General features: G+C 37.8%; 1 protein-coding gene across 3 annotated transcripts in view; it reads right to left on the reverse strand.

The window, feature by feature from the left end:
* The window catches only part of PIP5K1B (phosphatidylinositol-4-phosphate 5-kinase type 1 beta), a 488,372-nt gene that overhangs the window by 244,928 nt on the left and 219,705 nt on the right, over window positions 1–23,739 (reverse strand). The gene's annotated exons all lie outside the window — the stretch shown is intronic.

The raw sequence follows: 23,739 nt of genomic DNA on the forward strand, positions 1-23,739 counted from the left end.
TAGTCAAGGTTTTTTTCAGCATACTTACTATGTGCCAAACACTCTGCTAGGAAATGGTCCCTAGAATGAGAAAATTTGATTCTTACTGAGGGGGAAAATAGAGAAATAAACGCAGGCTATTTTCACATAGTGGTAAGTCTTAGGAAAAATAAGATGGTGTGATGGAGCACTACTGATAGAAGGCAGGGGAAAATTAGAGCTGAGATCTAAATGACAAGAAGCAGCAAGACACGTGGAAATCTGGGGAATGAGTATTCCAAGCAGAGAGAATATCAAGGGCTAAGGCCCGAGGCAGCCATGAGTTTGATGCGTTAGCAGAAAAAGAAAAAAGGGCAGTGCCTCTGAAGCGTAAGAGTGGGAGTGTTAGGAGAGGGTAAGAGTTGGATCTTAAGATCGAATGAAAAGCCACTGGAAGATTTTGAGTAGGGGACTGACATTATCTGGTTTATGTTTTAAATATCACTTAGGCTCTGTGGAAAACAGGCTGAAAGAGGACCAGACTGGAGGCAGAAGGATGGATTCCGAACCCATGGCAACAGTACAGATAAGATTCTTGGACTAGGGTTATAGCAGTGGCAATGGAGAGAAGTAGAGAGACTGAAGATATGTGTTGAGTTAGAACCAATAGGATTTGCAGATGGAGTAATTTAGACTGTGAAAGAAATAGATTATTCGGAGACTCATGCTTGTTTTATTTAAACTAGTGAGATGGTAGTATTATTTACTGAGAGAGGAAAAGAGCACATTTAGAGTTGTAAAAATTAAGAGATCTGAAGCAGAAGAACAGATGTTGGAAAGGATCGACATTTTCTCAGTGCTTACTCCCTGCTAGGCACTTTAAACACTCCACAGTCCCACTTAATCCTCACTGAAGTCTTATAAATTAAATATTGTTATGCTCATTTTATAAAGGAATGCTTGAGGTTCAAACATTGCAAAAGGCACTATAGCCAGTACACAGAAGAACAAAGATCTGAATCAATTTGCATCAAGGACTCATTTTGAAAACCTATGTTCTTTTTTCTGAATTTCACATTGATTAAAGAGAAAGAATTTCACATGAATTAGAGAAGGATGGCTAATTCTGAGATGAAAGAAAAATCTAAAACCAAAGTGGGGAAAGGCAGAAGGAGATGGATTTGGGAGACAAGGCAATAACAGAACCTAACAGCAAGAATGTGCAGAGGATGACGAGGAGACACAAATGACTGAAGTTCAACCGTGAGTGGCTGAAAGAATGGTACAAATTATTCAATAAAACGGGAGAGAGAAGGAAATGTCTACAAAAAATTAATATTAGGGAAGTAGAAAATAGTATTATAGAACTCACTTTATAATACCCACAGCATACTACTGTTAACTTGAGTATTTCTAAATCATTATCAATGTGGCTCAAATGTGCCAGATATTGTTCATCCATGTCTGGATAAATGTAATAATTACCTTTACTAATAAAATACAAGGATGGTGATAAGCCCACAAAAAAAATCTATTTTATTTGGTTATCTCCAATGAGTCATGTGGCTATCCACATGACTCAGTCCCTTCAGATCCCAGCACAAATATTAATACAGACTGAAAGGCTTTTTATAACTGTCCCTTATAAAAAGCAACAGCAGTTCTCAACACCAAGCCTACATTCCTATTGCCCCTTACTCTGTTTTTATTTTCCTCCAAGTACAACATGACATATGTATACATTTTCCTGATTCTTTCTCTCCTGAGAAGATAAGCTTCACAAGGCAAGACCTTTGCTTTGTTCACTGTTTTCTGTTATATGCTTAATATCTAGAACAGGGGCTGGCACATAGTACTTAATAAGTACTTGCTGAATCATTGTGTGAATGCACGATAAAGAATGAATGAAAGAATGGATTAATACAGCTTTCTCTAAAAGGGAAGAGAACTCTATTACTTGAAAATCCAGTCTAGCCAGGCGCGGTGGCTCAAGCCTGTAATCCCAGCACTTTGGGAGGCCGAGGCGGGTGGATCACGAGGTCAAGAGATCGAGACCATCCTGGTCAACATGGTGAAACCCTGTCTCTACTAAAAATACAAAACATTAGCTGGGCATGGTGGCATGTGCCTGTAATCCCAGCTACTCAGGAGGCTGAGGCAGGAGAATTGCCTGAACCCAGGAGGCGGAGGTTGTGGTGAGCTGAGATCGCACCATTGCACTCCAGCCTGGGTAACAAGAACAAAACTCCATGTCAAAAAAAAGAAAAAAAAGAAAATCCAGTCTAGCAGGCATTTCTAGACTGATTCTAAGAGCTCCATACTTTAACACATTTTTAAAATATCAGGAATATTATTATTATTCAGAGTGTCCTCCAGCCCTTGGAGGTGTATTACTGGAACTACCCATTATGTGAACTAAGAAACCAAAGCCCTAGGTTTTCTTTTTCAACCATATGCTGATAAACATTTGGGAGAATTAAAATGTTCAGCACTGAGGATTCTGGGCAGTGTTTAATATATTGAGTTACTGCCTCCTTTAGAAGGAATCAAGGACAAATGAGAGAAAATAACAGTCATAAAATGCAATACAGGCTGCAGGATCCAAGGAACCTCCCTGGGTCATTTCCCCCTTCTCGTTTCACCCTATGAATTCAATACCACACTTAGTCAAGATTCATCTTCGCTCCTAAGCCACAAAACCAGACAGCTATTCAATAGTTAAATTTTATTGTGATTAATAATAGATTTTCTAAAACTATTACTTGCTTTTAGGTTAAAAATAAATAGTTGAGGGTTGGGCATGGTAGCTCATGCCTGTATTCCCAGCATTTTGGAAGGCTGAGGTGGAAGCATCACTTGAGCCCAGGAGTTCATGGCCAGCCTGGGCAAGAGAGAGAGAGACCCCATCTTATAAAATTAAAATAAATAAACAAAGTGGCTTAAAAATGAACATCATGATATCTAGAATTAGGACAAAATCCCAATCTAATATCTAATTTATAAGATTGCAATAAGGAAGAAATGGGACTGAAGTGCCTAGCAGAGAATAGGCACTTAGAAAAATACTATTATCAGATAGTTTTCTTTTAATTGCTAAGGGCAATTTTTCACTATTAAATCTCCAAGCATATGACAAGGCAAATTCCCACCTCTGAATCCTTATTGAATGAATGTAAAATACGAATGTGTGTGGTGTATAATCTGGGATGGGCTGGCAAATGCCTCAAAATTCCACGTTAATTAGCATCACCAAACTCCAGTAAAAATATGGCAGAAAAAAACTATGCTCTAAAAGGATAGGAACTTCGGGTTTAACTGCTATAACCACTTAGGAAAAATGTTTGACAGTACCTATTAAAAGAAAATATATTTATATCCTACGACTAAGGAATCCTGCTCCTGACTATATAACCAAGAGAAATGAGCTCATATGTCTACTAAAAGACATGCACAAGAATGTTTCTTGCATTATTATTACTCGTAATAGCTCCAGATTCAAACAACCATAAACAGTTGAATTATACAATGTAACTCTACTCAACAACATGGATGAGTTACAGTATAATGCAGAATTAAAGAAATTAAGTACAGAAGAATTACATACACTATGACTTCAGTGTTATGAAGTCCCCAAACAGCCAAAACCAACTTATGGAGGTAGAAGTCAAAATACAGTAGTCCCTCTTACCCACAGTTTCAGTTAACCTGTGGCCAATGTTGGTCCAAAAATATTAAATGGAAAATTCCAGAAAAAAAAAAAACAGTTAATGAGTTTTAAATTACATGCTGCTGTGAGTGAGTGGCATGATGAAATCTGGTGCCATTGCACTCCATCTGACCCGGGACATGAATCATCTCCACAACCAGTGCATCCATGCTGTCTGTGCTCTGGCCCATTAGTCATTTAGTAGCCATATCAGTTACCAGATTGACTGCTGTAGCAGTTCTTATATTTGAGTAATTCTTACTTTACTTAACAGTGGCCCCAAAGCACAAAAGTAGTGATGCTGGCAATTGTAATATGCCAAATAGAAGCTGTAAAGTGCTTTAAGTGAAAGGGTGAAAAAAAAAATAATATGCTGAAATTGCTAAGATCTGTGGTAAGAACAAATCCTCTATCCATGAAGTTGTGAAGAAGGAAAAAGAAATTTGTGCTAGTTTTGCTGTCGCACCTCAAACTGCAAACATAATGGTGATAGTGTTTGGTAAGTGCTTAGTGAAGATGGAAAGGGCATCAAATTTGTGGGTGGAAGACATGAATAGAAAGCGATCCAAATGGTGGCAATGTATTGCACCAGAAAGCAGTGAGCCTATATGAAGATTTCAGCAAGGGATCCCCTGAAATGAGTGACATGACACCAAGCCACTTACTGCAAGTACGTCATGATTACACTGATTTGGGAATAGGTTTGGACTGACAAATATAAAAATCAGTAGAGAGGTTACATCTGCCAATGAAGAAACTGCTGCCACATTTCCAGCAGAGTTAAAGAAGTTGACCAAGGAAAAAGGACACTATACAAGTGAGACTTCAATTGCGAGGAAACTGGCCTCTTCTGGAAGATGTCCAGTAGAATCTACATTGATAAAACTACAAAAGAGGCACTAGACATAAAACATGGAAGGACGAATTAGCTCTAGTGCTATGTAGTCGTGCATATATAGGATTTGGTTTCTGCAGTCTCAGGCATCCACTGGGGGTCTTGGACCATTTCCCATTGGATGAAGGGGGACTACTATAGTGATTACCCTTAGACTGACTGGGTGGGGCTGCAAGAAAATGTCTATATTCTGATCTGTGTGCTAGTTTACACAGTGTACACATATGGAAAACATTATCAAACTACTTGAAATGTATACATGTTACTATATCAAGTTAGACCTCAAAATGTTCTTGATATGGACAAAAACAGCATGGAATGTAAATGGAGAAGGAGAATGGAATAAGAATATATGTACTTCAGTTGGAAGGAAGATATTTTGTTCAAACACTAACCAGAAATCTAAACTGGAATGCTGAGCTTCCAAATCTGACACACAACAGTATCAGTGGAAGAGCACTAACTTGACAGTAGAGAGAAAAGAGAAACACAAACACCCCTAAAGTTGCATTTCATTGGGGCCCTAAACACCAGTAGACTCTAGCAACCTCACATAAACCCTAGAGACTCGTCTGAAGCCAGTTACAGATCACCAAGATTAGAACAATCAGCTTTTCTTGGCCCTGTTCCTACAGTACCCTTAAAGTTACTTACTTTTAAGAAAGCAATAAAGAGGAAATGAAGCTCATTTTATTGCCTTTTATTGTCTCAACTGCAAGCTTTGTGTATTTTGTTCCAGCAAAGTCGGCTCTGTTGTCTTCTCAGTGGTATCCTCCTAGCATAATTCATTAAATGGAACAGAATTAAAGTAGCATCATAGGAACTCAGCGTGGGCTGTTAGAACATATGTGAGGAATAAGAATCGTATTTAAGAACACAATTCTGGCCACCAAGAACTTATTTGGTTATTCTGATGAAAGAAAGTAATAGATGATCTCAGAAACTTACCAATCATTTATTTTACAAATTGAGGGCCCATTAAGTACAGATACTCTCCATGGTATCTACCTTCAAATTGCTTAATCTAATCCTTAAAACTTCAGAGAAACAGCAAAGATTAGAAAATCAAGGTAGAAGTGTACAAAGGGGCTACCGAGCCCTCTCACCTTTGATAAAGTAAAAAGCCATCACACCATTGCATGGAGATATATCCTTCATATGGAGACAGTGAACCCATAGAAAGGGGCCTCAAAGACTTGATGGAAGAATCTTACAGGTTAGGCCCTCAGCACAATTCAAGTAAACAAGTAATTATGGATTGTAGTTACTTTGTTCAGTTTTTTTCATGGGGGACTATCAAAGAAGATATTAAATTAAAATAGCCATCTAACTCTCAGTCTCTTCTCGCTTAAGTCTTTTGAATTGAATAGAAAACAGGAGTTATATCTCTCCTTGTTCCTCACTGATTTCAAACATTTTAGGCCGTGTCCATTTTTTGGAGTATTCTCTTGCCATTAAACCCCTGCTAGGCCATAATCCAAGAGTACAATCGATAGCCCTTTCTTTGACAAAATGCTTCTCTCTGCCTGTCTGCCATCCGTCTCTTGAAGGATTAATCCATTTGCCAAGGAGGGGGGAAAGAACTGATGGCTTTATGGATAATGTATAAAGTTAACTTTGAAACATGCAAAGGCTGCTAATCTATTTGGATCTATATACTTGCACCATTCAGCTGGGTAAGTGTTTGGGAAACCTAAGAGCTCAGTGCATTAGTGCACAGCAAGTCCACAGCAAGGAAAGAATCAAACTTGGAGTCAGATTATCATACTTCCAGCAGTGGGACTCTGGGCAAGTGTGTCAACCTGTCTAGGCTTCACTTTGTCACTTATGAAGTGGGGATGCAGCCTTTTTACTGTAAAGATAAAATAATATGGTGTCCATAAAAGGCCCTGCAAACAGTAAAGGCCCTATAACAATTCTTTATTCACATATTCAGTGCTATGATCACAAAATGATCCTACCCTTTTATCTACTACCCTTACCAGAAGGCTTCCTCTGTTTTCCTATAGTTTGATTCTGTGAAAGGAAATTCTTTGTCTTCTTCCCTAAGGCTGTATAGTAATGTAGAGCTATACATTTTCTGTGGTCTAAAAACTATGAATTGGAAGGTTCATATACAAGCAGGTAGAGTTTCTGAGTAGGATAACTGAGCAAAACCACACTTCTAAGATGTTTGCCAGCACAATTTGTGTGTCTGGGAAGAGATGGGCACTGGGGCAGAGAGGCTACCAATAACTAAAATGTAGCAGGATCAGTGAATACTATTCCCTGCAGCAAGCCATTTGTTAATCCCAATAGTAGCAGCTACCCTCCCCCCTAGCGCTGAACTTTTCAATTGGGACTAATCCCAGAGGCTTATTCTTATTTATTCACTTAAAACCCCATTTTGAATTACTGCTGTCCTGTCACCATCCTTCTTGGCATACAATAAACTGCAGGGCGGGGGGCACATATTTGGTTGTGCCTGACAAACAGGTTGAACGCAGCCTCTCTCAGACAAAATAAGAAGAGCAAAGAGGAAGAAACTGAGAGAAGTTATAAGAAGTCTCAGTAGTTACTGCTCCTTAAGGTGTGCCCTTCCCTTCACGTAGCTGACACCTAGAGGGATGTTTTCAGGAGCAGGTCAAATGTTCAAAAGAAGTTTGAAGTGGCTGCCACAAACCTAAAAATTCCATAGCAACATGTCTTAGGGAATTTTTTTGGTTTTAGAAGGTGACAACTTTACAGCCAAGAATGTCTTAGCCTCTAAGATGCTTGCTTTTTTTTTTTTTTTTTTTTTTTTTTGAGACAGAGTCTCCCTCTATCACCCAGGCTGGAGTGCAGTGGCACGATCTTGGCTCACTGCAACCTCCATCTCCTGGGTTCAAGCCATTCTCCTGCCTCAGCTTCCCAAAAGTAGCTGGGATTATAGGTGCACACCACCACGCCCAGTGCCTCTGAGACACTTTAAGATAAAAAGTCATGACCAGGTGCAGTGGCTCATGCCTGTAATCCCAGCACTTTGGGAGGCCGAGGTGGGTGGATCACAAGGTTAGGAGTTCAAGAACAGCCTGGTCAATATGATGAAACTCCATCTCTACTAAAAATACAAAAATGAGTCAGGTGTTGTGGCAGGCACCTTTAGTCCCAGCTACTTGGGATGCTGAGGCAGGAGAATCACTTGAACCCAGGAGGCGGAGGTTGCAGTAAGCTGAGATCATGCCACTGTACTCCAGCCTGGGAGACAGAGTGAGACTCTGTCAAAAAAAAAAAAAAAAGCCTATTATGGAGAAAGTGAGCATTTTTCTTCTCATGAAGCTTTCCTATGAGCTCAATATGACACCAGTAAATCCAACAAAAAGAAAAAAAATATTAAGAGTCAGTGTGTTCTAATTCCTCCTACTTCATACAAATTTATAAACCTAATACAACTGTATTTCAGTGTATTTCAGTATCCACAACTTTTTCACCTGCTGCTCAATTTGTTAGTAAGAAATGAATTTTTATCACCCACAGAGTTCAGCCGTCTGAAAGTTCCCACTTACTAGGAAATGGTACAGACTTTTCTTCTTCACTCTCCTTGTGAAAACTAAAAGACTGAGATAGTAACCTTCTTCAGCCCTTGCAATTAAGACACTTTTCATCAGACAGGGCTGTCTTATCATTATCATTGTCACATGATGATGGTTCACACCTAGTGAGGGCTTATGTGCCAAGTACCTCTCTAAATATTTTGTGTATTAACTCATTTAATTCCTACACCTATTTCTAGGAATCTTACCTTCATTTTAAAGATGAGGAAATAAGACACAGAGAGGAGAGGTTAACTAAGTTGCCTGAGGTGACGGTAGAGGAATTTGAGCCAAGGGGGTCTGGCTTCAGAGGCTGAACTCTTAATCATCACTCTCTATTGACTCACATGAAATACACTTGGGTTCCTTGAACCTGCCATTTTGATGGTGTTCCAGGTTTTCTTTGAAGACTGTTGGTGGAGTCGAGGCATACAGGACAATCATCTCCTTATCAGAAAGATAAATGAGGGGTCCATGTAATTGTATGTGCTTATAGATACATAGATACTAGCAAGTTTATAAAATTAAGCAATTAGTAAATTCCGTATTTGTCCCAAAGCACTTGTGAAAACTAATGCAAAGGGACAGAACCACAACATGTCAGATCTGAAAGTAACTATAGAAATCACCTTCACTAACTTTCATCAGCAAGGAATCTAAGGTTCAGAAAGAGCCCATGATTTCTTCAGAGTGAAAAAGGCATCCAACAGAGAGCTAGGATGCTTTATTAAGGCTGTAAGGATTGCTCCCTAATGTCTGCTCTCTAGATTTCTCTTTCACTGTAAACGCTTTCTCCATGCAACAGTAACCACTCCTATGGTTTTAACTATGATCAGTATGCTGATATCTCTCAAATTTCTATCTCTAGGTAGGGCTGACATCTCCAGACTGTCACATACAGTTACTTATGAGACATTATGTTCCACAGATTCTTCAAACACATCTACACATGAACTCCGTTCTACCCCAAACCCACTACAGCAGTGGTCCCCAACCTTTCTGGCACCAGACCAGTTTTATGGAAAGCCATTTTCCCATGGGATGGGGTAGGCAGTGGAAGGGGGATGGTTTTGGGATGAAACTATTCTACCTCAGATCATTAGGTATCAGATTTTCATAAGGAGTGAGCAACCTAGATTCCTCACATGCACAGTTCATAATACGGTTTGTGCTTCTATGAGAATCTAATGCTGCCACTGATCCAACAGGAGGTGGGGCTCAGGCGGTCACACCTGCTTGCCCACCACTCACCTCCTACTGTGTGGCCTGGTTCCAGTCCACATCCCAGGGACTGGGGACCCTGTGCTACAGCACTTCTTTTGAGGATGAATCGCACAACAATCTTTACAGACCACCAAGTCAATACTCAAACTATTCTAGGTCCTTCTCTCCTTTGTCCTTATTTTGACCCTGAGAAGTCAGACACCAGCAAGGTGCAGAACTGGTGGCTAAAGGCAGGAAAAAGAAAGGAAGAGAACCATGCCCCTCCTTAGGAGCTGAGATTTTTAACCTGCCACACCCCTTCCTGAGGGAGAGGAGTAGGTACAGTGAAGTTGGAGGCTTTGCTAACTGCATACTACTGGACACTTGAGATACCAGCTTGAAACAGTAATTTGACATGGTGGTGGGACATTTTATTGCCTAAGAGTGAGAAGAAAGAATGGTTCCTGAATTTGCATTCAAAAGCCAGGGAAGACCATTCCCCACTGAATACATTTATAGGAAAGGGAAAAAATAAAGATTATTTCTGATTATATTCCATGAGGGCTGCTTGTTGCATAAAGAAGGACAGAGGTCACTTGTCAGAAATGCTAAAGAAGTAAGAATTGTTGATTTTTCAGGGGTAGGGGCAGGAACTGGTGATGTGGAGAGAGAGCTCTAGTAGAAGCCTAGGAGACAAGGTGTGGAAAACCCAGAAAAGAGGAGCCATACCATTGTCAGATGGTAAGAAACCGGAGGCAGTGAGACAGGCCTGCCTATCTCAAGAATTTGGCTAATTCAAATTGAAAAAATATTTTTCAAGTTGCAACTGGGCGCCAGGTACCCTGGTAGGCATTTTCACAAAGAACAAGAGGAAAGCAAGCAATGTCATTTCACCGTGACAGGCCACAGAAGTGTTCTTGAGGACAGAATTTCTTTAACATTTGTTCTTTCCTGAGAAGCAACTAGTAAGAAAAATACTAATGATACAAAAGAAAAGACAAAAGGGACCAAAAGCCTAGAGTGGATTGAGGGGATAGAAGTAAAGGCACAAATAAAAGGTTACAAATATTTGTTTAAAGTCTATAAAATAAACCTTAGCTTTAGATTAGCCAAATCTGGGGAAATTACGTTGTTCTTTTCTCATAAATAATAGTTACACTTTCAGTGTGCTGCTTATGTTTAACCCGACCCATCATTAACAACATAAAAACATCTGCCCTTCAGCAAAAATGAAGGGAAAATGCAATTAACACTACTGCTTTTAGAATACTTCACAGATCTGGCCATCAGCTACAGAATGTAAGTTGGAAAAAAGCACAGCACAGCACGAGTGACAGTGAAAACCTGTCCCATTTTTCCTACTTAATTTGCTCTTAGAAAATGTAAAATCAAAAGGCTCAATTAATCTTAATGATGTGTCAAAGAAAAGAAAGATTTCCCAGGGCTAAAAAGCATTCTGCACATGCCTCAGATTCAAAAGAAAGAATGCATTGAGGAAGATGTAGACAATGGCCAGTTTCCCACAAAGATAGCTCTTAATTTTTAAAATAATTTTTCAATTTAAAAAATAATACAAGGGAAATAGGGATGTGTTACTGGGAATAAACAAACTGTACATTTACTGAAGCAAAGATCTCATCATTTGTTCAAAGGCTTCCATGGCTTTTCCCAACAGGGCAACTATGACTAGCCAATCTCTAAAGGTACTGTTTTATGAGCAAGAGTGGGGAAGGGTTGCCCAGTATCTCTACTTTATTATCAGCACCAGGGGTTTCTATTGAAATGCCTCCAGGGGACAACAGCAGATGATAACTGTTGGCTGACAGCACTGAGAGAATACAGCATTTTCACTTAGCAGACTGGAGAGCCCCAGGCACCTAAGGGTGCTGAGAGCCACTGCTCAATTCCACCCAGCTGTTGCTTTTGCAGAAAAGGATGCAAAGCCAAGCTTCGAACTTTTTAATAGAAGTTTAAAATCTAGATTTTTTTAAAAGGGGAATACTCAACATTTGTAAATATTCAACTAAAAAAACAAATTTAAAAGTAAAACATAGGGTAGACCTAATGAAAAGGTTCCTAAAGGCTGGTTTAGACTCTGAGGACAGGCTGTGACCTCTGACAACCCATTCTTCTCTCTCCTTACTTTTACAGTCTGTGCCTTCCTTCCTCAGGACTGGGAATTCCTCTTCTGCCTCTTGATGATCACTGCTCCATAAAGTCCTTTGTTATTTTTATTTATACCCAACTCCTGTCTCTGGCTACATGCTCTTTGAGAAAGGGCAGCCACCGTGTCTTATAAGTAAAGTGTCCTGCAGAGCTTAACGTAGGGCCTGGGGTATATCACATACATCTGAATGATGGTGTAAACTCAGGAACTTCTCCTAATGGATCATGTATACAGCTACTTTTTCCTTTTCTTCCCACTTCTATTCCCACCTACATAGTTATAACTAGCCATCCATCTTACTGATTTCTCTTGTTGTTTCCAGTAATTTTTCAGTTGATTCTTTCTAGCTGTGCAATTCAAACATCTGCAAATAATATTAAGCTTGCAACTTCTGCCCCAATATTTATGGCTATTATTTCCATCTCTTATATCCTGACTGGTACTTTCTATGTAAGGTTTATAATTTCAGTGGAAGTCAGCATTCTTATCATATATTTGATTTAAATGGGAATGCATTCTACTTATTTTACTGTTTTATTTTTTTCTTTTTATTTAGAAATATGTGTCGATTTTTTTTTGTTACCATAAACTGCTTTTATTTATTCCTTTAAAAGTTTATTTTACTGGTATATAATTTAGTGCACTAAAATTCACCCTTTTATAGAATACAGTTCAGTCATGTAACCACTGCACAAATTAATGTACTAGTAGGCATTGAATTTTAGTATTTTTGGCACCTATTAAGATGATCGCACAGGTTTTCCTTTTTCATATAATACGTGTACTGGCTTCTCCAATATTAGCCAAGCTAAATTCTTGTGATGTATCCACTTGATCATGGTGTTTATTTAATGCATTGCTAAATAATTTTATTTTTTTTTTAAGACAAAGTCTCGCTCTGTTGCCCTGCCTCAGCCTCCCAAGTAGATGGGATTACAGGTGTGTGCCACCATGCCCAGCTAATTTTTGTGTTTTTAGTAGAGATGGGGCTTCACTATGTTGGCCAGGTTCGTCTTGAACTCCTGACCTCAAGAGATCCACCTGCCTCAGCCTCCCAAAGTGCTGGGATTACAGGCACGAGCCACAGCACCCAGCCTGCATTGGTAAATTCTATTTGATGGTATTTTATAAAAGGGTTTTACATCAAGATTGATCTGCAGTGTAAGTGCACATACAGGCACATGCCCATGCCAGCTATCTTTGTGAAGTTTTGGTATCTTAAAAAATCTTAAAAGTCTGTCTTTTGCTCTACACTTAGAAAAAATTGAAATAGTAATGTGACCATCTGTCAGGTTTACACGGGGCATTCTAGTTTATACTGATCCTCTCAATTAAAGCTCCTGTCAATAAATTACATAGTTGGCCTACTTAGTATCAATATCCCCGAATGTTTGAAGAATTTGCTGGGGCCATCTGGGGGTCTGCACTTTGAATTTAGAAAGCACCTTTTGATTTTCATTTCTTTCAATGGTTACTGACTCTCTCTCCTGAGGCCACTTTAATAAAGTGAATTTTCCTAGAAATAGCACTCACTTCACCTGTCTTCAGTGTTTCACATAATACTTAACAATATTTTTTGGCTACTTCTCTTTTTTGATATCTGATGTTGTTGATTTATACTTGTTTTGGTAATAAATATTTATTGTACAAAACTTTTAAAATACAGACACATAGAAAAAAAGTTGAAAATTACCCACAATCCCATCATCTGGAAACAATTACTTTTGACATTGTAATAAAAAGTATTCCAGATTTTCATCTGTATACATACCTCCTCCTATCTATATACATGCAATGTTTATTAACTTGCCCTTTCCATATTATATGTTGTGAATACCTTTTCCATATCAGTAAATACAGACTTACATCTTCAATTTCAATGGCTGTGAAGTATGGCTATTCCATGACCTTCTTACATATATTTCTAGTAGGGAATAAGCAGGCAGATTAATTTTTTTCAACTATTTTTAACAATGCTGCACTGAACATTATTTAACATGTTTGTACATTGATTTTGTTGGACAGATTATTCAAAGTAGAAGTGCTAGTTCAAAGACCGATACATTTATTACAATCGTTTTTGATTATACCAAATATCTGTATTTCATATATAAAAAACAGCAAAAAACAAAGTAAAAGTTTTTGGCAATCCATCATCCAGTGGGAGCCTCTGTTAACATTTTGTTAACCAAGACTTGTCCACCAAGTTTTAGTGTACATTCTTTTTTTTTTTTTTTTTTTTTTGAGACGGAGTTTCGCTCTTGTTACCCAGGCTGGAGTGCAATGGCGCGATCTCGGCCCACCGCAACCTCCGCCTCCTGGGTTCAGGCAATTCTCCTGCCTCAGCCTCCTGAGTAGCTGAGATTACAGGCATGCGCCACCATGCCCAGCTACTTTTTTTGTATTTTTAGTAGAGACGGGGTTTCACCACGTTGACCAGGATGGTCTCGATCTCTTAACCTCGTGATCTACCTGCCTCAGCCTCCCAAAGTGCTGGGATTACAGGCTTGAGCCACCGCACCCGGCCTAGTGCACATTCTTTTTAATCATAAATGAGATCATATTATACATACTAGTTTGCCACCTCCTTACGTATTATGTCATCTTTTCCTACACAGTATCATTTTATATAGTTACGAGGTACTCAATGAATAAAGAAATCATAATTTGATTATCTATTAATGGCAATTTAAGGTGTTTCCAATATTTGAGGTTAGAAACAATGGTATCATTAATATCATTGTCTTTATTTTTTGGCTCCTTGTCCAATTACTTCCTAAGGTTTAATTCCCAGCAGTGGAACTGCTAGATCAGAGGACATGTATTATCAAGGCTTCTTGCAAACACATCACCCTTGAGAAAGTCTACATCAATTGACATTCCCAGCAGATCTGACAGTGCTTGTTCTCCATCTCTGCTTCAACCTTGCTATTATTATTCTTCCTAACCTTAGACTTTGGTAACAAAAAGTGGCACTGTTTTGGTTTTTAAATCTGCTTTTTTAAAAGTAATTAACAAATTAGACATTTTAATGTGCTTTTGGCCCTTCTCAATAAATGGCAAATCACTTTCTATAAACTATTAGTATTTCTCTAAACACAAAATAGCCATAATTTTATTCATTTCTTAAAATATTAGGTCCTATTTTGATGGAGAATTTATTTAAAAAACAATTAAAAAGCAGACCTTGTACATTTAAAAATAGCTCTGGCACTCTGCTAGAACTTTCCTTTAATCCAACTCAGACAAGAGAGAACAACCATTTTCTCCATGTTGCATTAATAAAAATTTATACTAGGCATCATTATGAAATATTTTACTAGAACACAGAATTCAGTGCAATGCAGGTACCCCCTCAAATTTTCAGTAAAGTATAATCATTTTAATAAATATTTTCTGATGCAGTTTCATTTCCAACTGCTCCATGGAATAGACCATTAAAATGATACTAGTGGCAAGTTCTGTTTCAGCACAATGCTAACATCTGTAATGTTTGAAATATTAAAAATTAGAAACGCAGTTTTTCTCAGAGCTTTCATTTTTAAATAGGCACCCATTATGAACAATTGTAACTGATTTCCTTTGGAGCAAAAACATGGTAAACACTCACTTTAAAAAAAAAATTAAGAGCAAATAACCTGCAAGTGAATTCAAGAAAATTAGTAGTGATTGTAGCATTCCATCAAAGCATTTTTGTTGAAATGCTTTAAAACAATATTCAGAATGCATGTTCTAAAAGGCAGGGAATTTACATGGGCCTTCTTCACTTAAAAAAAATAGTTTTATTTTAAAATGCAAATGTCAAATATGCTTAAAATTCTTCAGTAAATAACCATTGCTAAAGAAATCAAGGTAATTACAATTTCCAACATAAAATCAATTTTTCTTTGCTACATTGATGTTTATGGTTAAGAGACCACAGAATGAAAGTAAGGACAAGAAAAACTTTATCACCTGTAACTAGCATAACTTACTTGTCTCTGCTAACATTACTACTTTTTGTTTTGACAAATTATTGCTTAATTTGTCTGAGCTTACAATGCTTGGTAGAATGCATAAGGTAACATTATACCATTAAACAGGAGTATGAAAATCCAGTAAAATAAATGTTTATATCCCTAAAGCGTTCAGTAGAAAGATACCCAAATTCTAAAGGCCTATAGTAGTACCTTGATGAGTTAAGTTTATTATTATACAAATACAGCAACTTCATAAAACAAATCTTATACTCCCAACTCATTCATTTAACTACAGGTCCTCACTCAGAATGGATCTCAAAATCTAATGTAAGAGATGATTAAGACAAGTTAGGAAAATAAGATGACATTTAGAAGTGGAAATGCCATCCTAAGTAATCAATAGTACTGTGAATGCTCCCACAGTGGATGGGCTGAACTGACTATTCCCAGAAATAACTCACTGCTTAGGTGCTGAATGCAATGAATGGATGAACACTATGGAGACCATTTACTGTGGAGATTAAAGTAAACCCCAAAATCTCGCCAAAGAGTAGCCAACATTAAAGAAAATCAGTATGAACTGGAAAACCGACTTCTCCTGAAAGGATGCTGAAACAAAGGTGGTGATTCAAAAAGAAAAAAATAAAAAAGTCGTTATAGTAGAAGGGATATCCCCCAAAAAAGGGTTATCTGTAAAAGGAGAGAGGAGAAAATCAGAATGTCACCAGCATTTCCAGAGAAGGTGTCAGCCAGGTCCTGTTTCTCATCTCTCTGGCAGACAGGGAGTAAGTGAACAAGGCTAATCCACCAGTCCTTCAAAGCATTTATCTACATTTACTCTGACTCTCTTCATCCACACTTAAGAAACCATTTGATGTTAACCCAGGAGCTCAAGGAGATTTACCAATTCATGGGAAGGAAATACACCACCTCATTGCCATAATTATCACAGCATGCTGAGTGGTTTCTATTTTGAGTGTTAATTGATAAAATGGCATTTTTCTTCATCAGTCTCTCTGATGATTTTGAGTAGTATGCATCAATTCATGGGATCTAATCAGCCTTGCCAAATGATGACACAGAGTTTATAAATCTACAGAGCTGTGAATCGTATTTTTTTTTAAATCCTTCACAATTTTCCCAGCCAACAGTATTATGTCAAAACTTCTTAGCACAGGCTATATAGTTTTGTCTAATTTTTCAACCTTATGTAATATCATTGTGATCATCGTCTACAACGGCAGCTTACATTTGTTCAGTGATTTTTATATATCAAGCCTAACCTAAGCATTTTATTGATGATATCTCATTCAAAACTCACAAAACCCCACGAGGTAGGTAGTGTTATTTTCTTGGTTTTAATTAATAGGGAAGTAAAGCACAGGAAGGTTAAACGCTTTGCCTCATCACATGCCCACATGAATCTCACACTTCAGTCATACTCAAGTATCTGTAAGTTTTGTAAATGTAGCATGCTTTTGCATACCTCTGTTCCTCTGCACAGGCTGCCAGCTTGGCCCAGAAAATCACCCAACTTTTTCTTGTCTATTTCCTATTGATCCTTCAAGACTCTGTTTGAGCAAAGCTTCCTCTGAAAAACCCAGATATCCCAGTCCATTCTAAGAAAAGTCAGATGCTCCCTTCTTCTGTGCTCTTATTACCATATGCACCAATTCACACATAACATGAGTCTGTTTGTGAATCTGTTCCCCACTGTGCACAGCCTCTCTCATAGAGAATGCCAGGGTCTCTGCATAAAGAAAGCCTTCATATTCTATTAACTGCACTACTCCAGAGGGTACCAGTCATATAGACTACAGAGTGAGGAAAATGGCAACTCTTGGAGTTGCACATTATGGCAGCTCTAAGGATAGTATCCCCATTGTGTTCCGAAGGAAGCGGCACATAGCATACGCTCATCAACTTTTCTAAGTGACTGAGTGGCTGAAACAGAGATCAAAATAAATGTGAATTGGAACTTAATCATTGAGCCCTCTCAACCAATTTATTATCCTCCAAACCAATACTTTATAAGGACAAGTCTAAATAATACCATTAACCTAAAGATAAGTGTTAGTTCTGTTGCCCACTGTAAGTACATTCAGAAAAATCTCTGCTTTATCTCTCCTGTGTCAGCTTCCTTTGCAGTTTCTTTAAATGTTAACAATAAATTCTGAAGATTTCCTTCTAAGCCTGTGATAACGGCATAATTAATCTGAAAATAGATGTGGCATTTCCAAAGATGCAAATAATTATAGTGAGAACTAGACATAAAAAAATCTACCCAAGAGTGGACCAAAATGCAAATTAATACAGTCTAATTTTTCTATTTTAATGAACATGTTCACTGTGGACATTATGAATCTGTATTCAGAAAAAAACATTCCACAACTTTCAGCCACCTGCTCAGCAGGGAGAAAAAAACCACACAATGAACTTTGGCAAACATTGAGGATATTTTTGATTAGAAGTAAAAAAAAAAAAAAATTAAGCTTAGCTAATACATTCTATTTCTTTTAAAAGGACACCGTTTCTGTCTTTTTATGGATAGGAACATGATCTTTATTTTAAAATGCAAAGGTCACCTAAGTATAGGTAAGGTTAGGTTATTTTACCTAAGTCCTAAAAGAACCTTCTACACATAACCAGCTTTAAGAAATAGCTGGAGATTTTGACAGCCTTCCCTGAAGAGAATCTCTTCAGTAAACAGGACATTACTTAGCCCTAATTATTTTTAGTTGATTCCTGTCATTCATTAATTCAGAGTGGGAAAGGGGAACAGAGGAAATTACTAGCTCTGCAATTATTGCTTAAACTTTAAAAACTCAGAAACATGGCAATGTGATAGGCAGAGTAACGGCTGCCAAAAGATGTCCATATCCTTACCTCTGGAAACTGTGACTATAGTCTATCACATGGCGAGCAGGAATTAAGGTTGGAGGTGAAGTTAAGATTGCTAATCAAATGACCTTAAAATAAGATTATTCTGGATTATGTAGTGGGCACAGTGTACTCACAAGAATTCTTTTAAGAGGGAGGCACAAGAGTCAGTGTACAAGTGGTATGATGTGAGAAAGACTTCACTGGCTACTGTGACTTTGAAGATGGAAGAAGACCATAAGCCAAGGAATGCAATCTAACTCTAGAATCTGGAAAAGGCAAGAAGAGGAATTCTTTCCCAGAGCCTCCAAAAGGAAGGTAGATATCTTAATTTTAGTCCAATGCCTTGTAGACATCTTAATTTTAGTCCAATCAGACCGATTTTGAGCTTCTCACTTCCAGAAACATAAGAGATTAAATTTGCATGGTTTTAAGCCACTAATTCTGTGTAAATTTGTTAGAGCAGCGGTAAGAAATGAATACAGGCAATTTCACCTAAGAGAAGAAATAAATTACTTCTATAATCTCTAAAGCATGTGGATATTTCCCCCAAAGGAGAGCCAAGAGCTCCAGCAGACTACCATATCTTAATGATAATTCTCTTCTCCACCACAACTCTTCACAGCAATTTTAGAGCAACGGTCTGAAATACCTTTGAATTGGTATGGAATTTTGAGGCTTTGTGCATGTAAGATTCATTCCATTTTACAAGAGCCAGAGAGACCTCAGAGAAGAACATCTGGTCCACTCCATGTAATTAATGTGTATATGAAAACATCCACATCAGAAGGCTTGGGTAATACTATACTCCAGGTCTCACAGCTAGTTAGTTGCAGAGCCAATATAAGAATCTTCATTCTGTTTCTCTGCAGTTCTTCTCCAATTCCTTATGCTGTTAGTAACTAGGATTAAACACTATGCATAAAACTAAAACTAAAACCAAAATGTTCATTATCTGGCAGATTACAACCATCAGGAAATATATATGTGCTTTTGTGAGGTAGAACATGTCAATAGGAAAATTTGAGAATAGACCTCTTTAGAATGAAGCCAAAAATACCTTTACACCCCCTGCCAGCAAGGCATATGCTCATTTATTTTTAGCATATTTGTGAGCTCCTATGTGTTATTATGCTAATACGAGGGGTAGAACTTTAAGCAAAATAGTCATGGTTTTTTGGACTCAAGGACATTTCAGTCTGGAGGTGAGGACAGAGAGATAAGCAATGGGGTCTCTCTGTCAGCTAAACGTTAAACCACAACTTAGAAAAGAGTCCAGCAAAGTGAGCTGATCTTCATGCTTTGTCTCTGGATCATGGACTATTCCAAAGTCTTAACAACTAGATAGACCAACAACTCACTCCATCCAAGAAATGTGGGTAAGAATTCTCCTTTTCACAGAACTCCAGCCTCAGCAGCTAATGAGAAACACCACTAGACACTGGTGTTAGTGAGTTAAGCTGGTGATAACTTAGCTCCCACGTTTCACTGTCCACCTCCAGTGCATTTCATTGGAATAGTCCTGTTTGGTTTTTTTCACTGAAGACTTCTGTTTGATTCAGGCTGGAATGTATGGTTAAAATAAATTTTTCAGAGAAAGAGTAGTGTGACAACAATATTTTTCGTTCTGATTAACGAGAAGTAGTTTTTATTGATTTGTGCAAAGTACTAGGTAAAGCAATGGATGGATGACCCATCACAAAAGAGAGCTGTGCTTATGGCTGAATTACATGAACTGCCACAGAGCTGAGCTTGTAGTTAGCCACAGATATTTTGCATACCAAATTGTTTTATATTGTATTACTACATTTAATACATTTAGCCCTACATTTGTTACTCTTAATAAAGGGTAATCTAGATCTCCTAATGTCTTAACTAATACAATATGAAAATGCAGCTTATGGCCAACCCAACCCTGCTTGCTGCTTGAAATTTTTTTTTTTTTTTGAGATGGAGTCTCACTTTGTTGCCCAGACTGGAGTGCAGTGGCACGATCTCAGCTCACTGCAATCTCCACCTCCTGGTGGAAGATCTCCTGATCTGCCTGCCTTGGAAATATTTCAGGCTGGGCGCTATGCCTCATGCCTGTAAGGAGGCCAAGGTGGGTGGAACACGAGGTCAGGAGATGGAGACCATTCTGGCCAACACAGTGAAATCTCATCTCTACTAAAAGTACAAAAAATTAGCCAGACATGCTGGCATGCGCCTGTAATCTCAGCTACTAGGGAGGCTGAGGCAGGAGAATTGCTTGAACCCAAGAGGTGAAGGTTGCAGTGAGCCAAGATGGTGCCACTGCACTCCAACCTGGGTAACAGAGTGAGACTCTCCCGTCTCAAAAAAAAAAAAAAAAAAAAAAATTCTGTTCATTTTTACAAAAGCCATACGTTAGAAGATTGCTGTCTGATAAAAATTTTAATATAAACCATACAAGTAATTTAAATTTTTCTGGTAGTCATATTTTTTTTGGTCTTTTAAAAATGTCGATATAATTTTTTTAATTGCATTTTAGGTTTTGGGGTACGTGTGAAGAACATGCAAGATTGTTGCAGAGGTACACAGGTGGCAGTATGATTTGGTACCTTCTTCCCCATCACCTCTATCTGGTATTTCTCCCCATGCTATCTCTCCCCATCTCCCTACACCTCGCTGTCCCTCCCCTATTTCCCCCCAACAGACCCCAGTGTGTAGTGCTCCCCTCCCTGTGTCCATATGTTCTCATTGGTCAACACCCGCCTATGAGTGAGAACGTACGGTGTTTGATTTTCTGCTCTTGTGTCAGTTTGCTGAGAATGATTGTTTCCAGGTTCATCCATGTCCCTACAAAGGACACGAACTCATCGTTTTTGATGGCTGCATAGTATTCCATGGTGTATATGTGCCACATTTTCCCTGTCCAGTCTATCATCGACAGGCATTTGGGTTGGTTCCAGGTCTTTGCTATTGTAAACAGTGCTGCAATGAACATTCGTGTGCACGTGTCCTTATAGTAGAATGATTTATAATCCTTTGGATATATACCCAGTAATGGGATTGCTGGGTCAAATGGAATTTCTATTTCTAGGTCTTTAAGGAATCACCACACTGTCTTCCACAATGGTTGAACTAATTTACACTCCCAACAACAGTGTAAAAGTGTTTCTATTTCTCCACATCCTCTCCAGCATGTTGTCTCTGGATTTTTTAATGATCACCATTCTAATTGGCATGAGATGGTATCTCAATGTTGTTTTGATTTGCATTTCTCTGATGACCAGTGATGATGAGCATTTCTTCATTTGTTTGTTGGTCTCATGTATGTCTTCTTTTATAAAGTATCTGTTCATATTTTTAAATATACAATGTAACAGGTGAAATTTTAATAATGTGTTTTAAAACTCAGTATACAAAAACATTTCAGCATAAAATCGATATAAAAAGGAAAGAGATTTCATATCATTTTCTATTAAATTTTCAGTATTTGAATTGCAGTTTATACTTACTGAACATCTCATGTCAGGTGTTAAATTTTCTTTGAAAATATTGTATTTATCCATTTTGACAATCTGTTCATTGGTGTGTTTAGAACATTTATATCTAGTGTACTTTTTGACGTGGTTGAATTTAAAGATGCCATTTTATTACTTGTTTTCTGTTTGTTTCTTCTGTTTTTCATTCCTGAGTATCCCCTTTCTTGCCTTCTTTTGGGTTATTTGTGTATTTTTTAGTATTCCATTTTAATCTACTATGGGTTTTTTTGTTTTTTTTTTTGACATGTTTTCTAGTTTTCTAAGTGGCTGCCCTAGAGACTACAATACACATGTGTACTTAACTTTAAACAGTCTACTGAGAGCATCTCACCACTTCAACTGGAATGTAAAAATCTTAATACCCTATAGGTCCCCTTACTCTCCTTATTTTATGCAGTCATTGAAAACTTCATCAGACAACATTTGTTTTCTTTCAACCATTATGCATATTTTAGAGAACTGAAGAGGAGAAGATGAGTCTAGTGTATTTACCAGATAGTCACCATTTCTATTTTTCTGCCTTCATTCCAGATGTTCTAAATTCTTTTCTGGCATCATTTCCCTTCTGTCTGACGAATCTCCTTTAGCAATTTTCTTATACAAGGTCTACTACTGGCAATGAATTCTCTTAGTTTCCCTTCATCTGAGAATGTCTGAAAGTTCCTGAAGGATATTTTTGCTGAATATAGAACTCTGAGTTGACAATTATTTTCTCTTAGGAGTTTTAAAATGTTATGTAACTTTCTCCATGATGAGAAATACACAGTCATTCAAATCATTGTTTCTCTATAGGTGATGCATTATTTTCTTCTGTTTTAAAGATTTTTCTTATCTTTGGTTTTCAGCAGTTTGATGATAATATGTCTGGGTGAGATTTACTTGGGTTTGTGTTTGGGGTTTTATGAGCTTCTTGAATCTCTAACTTTACGCCAAATCTTGGAATTATTCAGTTCTTATTGTTTCAAATCTTATTCTAGTGCCATACCTTTCCCCTCTCTTTTCCTGGGGCTTGCATGCCATGAACATTAGATCTTCTATTATTATTCCACAAGTCCATGAGGTTTTGCTTCCCCTTTCCCCCAGGTCTTTTTTCTCTTTATTGTTCATTTTACACAATTTCTGTTGAGCTCTCTGCAAATTCACTGACTTTCCTTTCACCTCCATTCAGTTTTTGAGCCTACTTAATGAGTTTTAAGAATTGTGGTTATTGCATTTTTAAAGCCTAAAATTTTAATTTGGTTCTTTTTTATATCATGTATTCATTTGCTGAGAATTTCTTCTTGTTTCAGAAGTGACCGTCTTTACTTTTTGAGCATTTTTGTAACAGATGCTTTAAAAGTCTGTCAGATAATTCAGACATCTTTGCCGTTTCAGTATTGGCCTCTGTCAATTGTCTTTCTCCATAAAAATTGGTAATTTTCCTGGTTCTTCATCTGCCAAGTAATTTTGGGTTGCATCCTAGACATTTGGAATACTCTATTACAAGACTCCGGGTTTTGTTTAAATCCTACTGAGAATGTTGCTATTTTCGTCTTAGCAGGCAATTGTCCTGAATAGCTTCAGGCTTCAAGTTCTAAAGCCCTTTCTGTGGGTTGTGTTTCCAACATCAGTTTAGCTTTCAGTTTCATCCTTTGTAGAGACTTCCACTTCTGGCCACAATGAAGTAACAGGAATCAGATTTACATCTCTTTTGTCAATTTGGTGGAACTTCAAATTCTGGTCATTTCCCCCCATCATCCTGCCACTATTTACTTTTCAGGGTTCTCAAATAGCTGCTTCATGCATTCCATCCAGGTTTTATAGCTGCATTCAGTGGGAGAATCAGAGTAAACTGTGCTTACTTCATCTTATCTGGAACTGGAATCTTACTATATTTAGATTTCATAAAATCTAAATTGAAAAAGTAGACTCATA

Source organism: Saimiri boliviensis, chromosome 2 (genome assembly GCF_048565385.1).
Source record: "Saimiri boliviensis isolate mSaiBol1 chromosome 2, mSaiBol1.pri, whole genome shotgun sequence".
In the NCBI taxonomy this organism is placed as follows: Eukaryota; Metazoa; Chordata; class Mammalia; order Primates; family Cebidae; genus Saimiri; species Saimiri boliviensis.